The sequence below is a fragment of the Sceloporus undulatus genome, chromosome 7, assembly GCF_019175285.1.
Source record: "Sceloporus undulatus isolate JIND9_A2432 ecotype Alabama chromosome 7, SceUnd_v1.1, whole genome shotgun sequence".
NCBI lineage: Eukaryota > Metazoa > Chordata > Lepidosauria > Squamata > Phrynosomatidae > Sceloporus > Sceloporus undulatus.
In genome coordinates this window covers 13,017,102-13,020,971 of record NC_056528.1, presented here as the reverse complement: position 1 = coordinate 13,020,971, position 3,870 = coordinate 13,017,102, and the positions used below count along the sequence as shown (strand labels likewise).

Genomic DNA, 3,870 nt, shown 5'->3' with positions numbered 1-3,870 from the left:
TCTGACCAGTGTGTGGAGGGGAAGCAGAGGACAGTTGGCCTGGTACTCAGATGACAGAGTCAGCCCCCATGTTGTTGGTCAAGCGGAACCTGGGCCACCTGTGATGGAGGGAGGGCAGGAGGGTAGGTGGGTGAAGGCCCCTTCTCTTTCTCTCTGATGTGAGGGACAGCATATGTCTTACTCCTGAGTAACAGATGAAAGTACACTGCATATGAGAAGAGCTTGCTGGGAAGCACAGAAGGCTCTGGCATCAGGTGGAGGAGTTGCTCTGCCAATGGCAATTTTAGTTGCTGGATTTCCATTTTTGCTCTAGCTGTTGGCCAAGTTTGAAAGCCAAATGGTCATTTGGCACAGCGGATGTGTCATTTGGCAAGTGAGTTGGCTGGCCGATGTGTCGGAAGGCTTTCCCCTTCCTTTTCTGTTTCAGTTGTGTTGAAAACAGAGGGCAAAACTATCAGTCCTGCAGGGTTTTGTCCGAGATATTTCTGCAGCCCTTCATGAGGCTATGAAGCTGGTGCTAAGCTGGGCTAAGCTACTTGCAAGATTTGAGGTGAGAAAAAAAGCTTTTACCATTTTGGGGAGTTGAGCTCCCAGAATTCTTGCTGGCCATGCTGCATGAGGGATGCTGGGAGTTGTCTTTTTTATTGGTTTGTTTCCAAGCTCTGAGGCTAATGTGCCTCACAAACCAGGGAGCTGACACTCGGTTTTCAGTTGTGCAACTCCCAATGTGCAAAGTGAATGTTTGCACAAGAGTCCTGAGGCTGTGCAGGAACCCCGTTGGTGACCTACAATTCCCCCCACGGTGATCTTGGCTGATGGTGGTTGCAGGCGGGTGGCTGATTGTAAGTCTTACAAAAGCATTGTCCTTCAGGATGACACGTAGGCCAGCCTTGGAGTGGTGGGAGCAGGTTGGAGGGGGCAAGGGGAGGAAAGGGGGAGATGAGCTTGGAATGGAGCTCCTGTGGGGATTGTTCAGGATGACTCTCCTTCCTATCGCCTTGGGCAGCGTGAACCCATTCAAGCTTTTCAGGTTTAGAATCCCTATGGAATCATCCCACACTAGCCTTGCCTTTCTTGTCCCCAGCACTGTGGGCACTTAGTGATAATGAGAGGGTATCTGCCTTCAGCTTCCCTCCAGCTCCTTCAACCGGTCACTGAGCCTTCGGCCTGACCTACGGGTCATTTTTCAATGGTGCACTTGGTCCTTCTCCTCATAAAAAGAGAAAATCTGACCGCTTGCCTACGTGTGAAAAGAATGTCAGCTGGAGCAAGTGGGGGCTGAGAGTAAAAGCCAGCCTCTGCAGAGGAAAGCTGTTTACTGTCTTTCTGTTTAAAATATTGCTATCTAGTCTCTGAAGTGTAGCTTTTTTAAAAAAAGGCAGCATCCACCAGAAAGTTGGAAAGAACACCAGTAGATTTAAAAAGCAGCAACTACCCCCCAAAAGTGTTTAAAAAATGCCAGTTAAGCAGTTGCATTTGTACTGATAGTTTCTTCTGGTGTCATGATAAGAGAAGCTGCCACCCGTCTCTCCATCAAGCTTTTTCCAGAGCTTACACAGAGAAACCCAGAGATCAAAAATCCAGCTTTAGGTTTTGAGGTGTGCCGTTCAGCGTTTGAAACCAGGAGTACAATGAGACATGGAAACAGAAATGGCTTCTTCCAGTGTCCTGCGAGCGCAGGTGAGACAGAATAGCTTCTATCTCCCCTTCTAAGATAAAAGGCAACCCTCTAGATATTGTTGGGTTGCATCTCCCAGCAGTCCTCACCACTAGGAATGCTGGTTGAGGGCTGTTGTGTGTTGCAGTAGGCTTTGTCTATCCCTACCCTAAGAGAAAATGCAGTCTGAACAAGATCAAAGTGGAATTCCTTCCAAATCTTGCCAGCCTCTATTCTGTTGCTATCTTTTCATACCACTCTGCTTGTCAAGTTTGTGTAATTGCTTGAAAAAGAAGTGGATAACTTTTTGGGGATTGCTTTGTGTGTCTGGTTAGCTAATTGTCTTTCTGCCCTGAGACCTGAGAGTGGTGCGGAGTTCAAGATGAGGCATCTCTGTTGTTGATCTGTGGGCTTTCTTAAACTCACATCTTGGACAATGGAGATAACCCTGGAGAGGCACTAATGACTGACTGGGCTTAGCTGGGGATTGGTCCCTTGGCTTTTCCAGGGAACTGCTTCCTCTCCAATTTTTTGGCTTTTCAGTGTAGAAACAATATGCTTGAGGAAAATGCCTGGTCCTTATTTTGGCAGCACCCTCTTTATTCTTCTTAATGTTAGTCATCAGAGAAAGATCCTTTGATTTTCCCAAGCAGATGGTGTGGCTCAAACTGGCAAACCTTGTACAAACTGACACCAGGTGGCCAGGTGTTTTGGCAACTCTTGGCATTTTCCTTTGCACAACTAATAAACTTGTACCATGTGGCGTAGTAGTCTTGGTTATCTGTAGTAATCCTTACTATTTTCTTTCTCAATTAATTTTTCCATCCGCTTGATGTGAGAGAGACATCTCTGGCAAGCAGCTTTCTCCTCCATTGGGAAGCATTCTTTGTTGATAGTATCCAGTAAGGATCCCTGTCTTTGTTTTTCAGGGGTTTGCCGAGAATCTTCCTCCGAAAATGAGCCACCTTCTGGTAAGTCTCAAAATGTCCCCCTTCCAACTTTTCCTCCATTTGGGAATTTCAGTTTTCTCTATTTCACAGGAAACTCTTTGTACATTTTGAATAATTTTATGTTTGCCTGCCCAAGCGGGCACCCACTGAATGCATCATCATTCCCTCAACCAGCGTGTCCATTGGCCATGTTGGCTGGTGGGGATGATGGGAGATGTACTAGTCACCAGCATGGTTCAGTATGTAAGTGTTCAGTGTTGCATCTTATTTTTTCTTGCTAACACTGTATATTTGTTATTTGCACGTGTTATAAGTATGGCTTAGATTAACAAAAAACAGTGTACACAAGTAAAACAAAATATACACAGTTCACAAAGATACAATTCACAAATTAACACACACTCTTTATGCAGCCCATGATGTAGATGTCACTATGGATCAAACATAGAAGACTTGTATAGGTCTTTTATACGCAGGTCTGAAACGAAGAATAGATGGAGCAGGTTGAATATCTGATGGAAGAATAAATGCCACTAGAGTAATATGAGGACTGCTCTAGCTTCTGTGGACATCTCCATTTGCCTGCCGATCGATCGATCGATCGCCCATCTTTTCCCTAAGAATGAGGGTCTCATTACAGAACTGTGTGTAGTTCCAGATCTCCCTATGTATTCTTTGGGTGCTGAAAACTGACATACTATTGATGTAGGAGAAGCGTTACTGATGGCAAATGATACAGCAGATGATACAAAGCAGAGAAGCATCCCAGCCCTTTTGCTGATAGGGCCAACCATCCCCTCACAGCCAATGGTAGAATTGGGCCCCAAGATTAATTCTACCCAGACTATCCTGCCGACAATCACATTCCCCACCACTTTGGGCTGGGGTGCACCCACCACAAGTTGACAGTTTAATACTTTTACACTTCTGGAGAGCTGTCAGCATTTGGTAATAGTGTTAGGAAGTACGCCAAAATCCATTTATCTGGTGGTAGAGGCCCAGCTCACATACAGAAGAGATACGAGTAAAACCACAAAACATATTTATAAAGTTTAAAATAATATTAAACTATCTATTGAATTAAAAACATATTGAATGTTAATTTTAAAACGTAGCTTAAAAACAGTACAACTCCTATTACACAAATCCCATTCTGTAAAGAAATCAGTTCCCAAACGACTGCTGGAATAGAAAAGCCACTTCTCAATGATGAAATGACAGCAAGGAGAGATAGCCCAGCCCAGCATCCCTAGGAAGGGAATG

At 44.8% G+C, this 3,870-nt stretch overlaps 1 protein-coding gene across 2 annotated transcripts in view; it reads left to right on the top strand.

Annotated features, from left to right (window-relative positions):
- The first annotated feature begins 2,591 nt into the window (after positions 1-2,591).
- The window catches only part of NR6A1 (nuclear receptor subfamily 6 group A member 1), a 48,101-nt gene continuing 46,822 nt past the window's right edge, over positions 2,592-3,870 (top strand). For both annotated transcript variants that reach the window (XM_042479084.1, XM_042479083.1), the window contains exon 1: positions 2,592-2,628. The gene's annotated coding sequence lies outside the window, so the exon portion shown is untranslated. The remainder of the gene's footprint in view (positions 2,629-3,870) is intronic.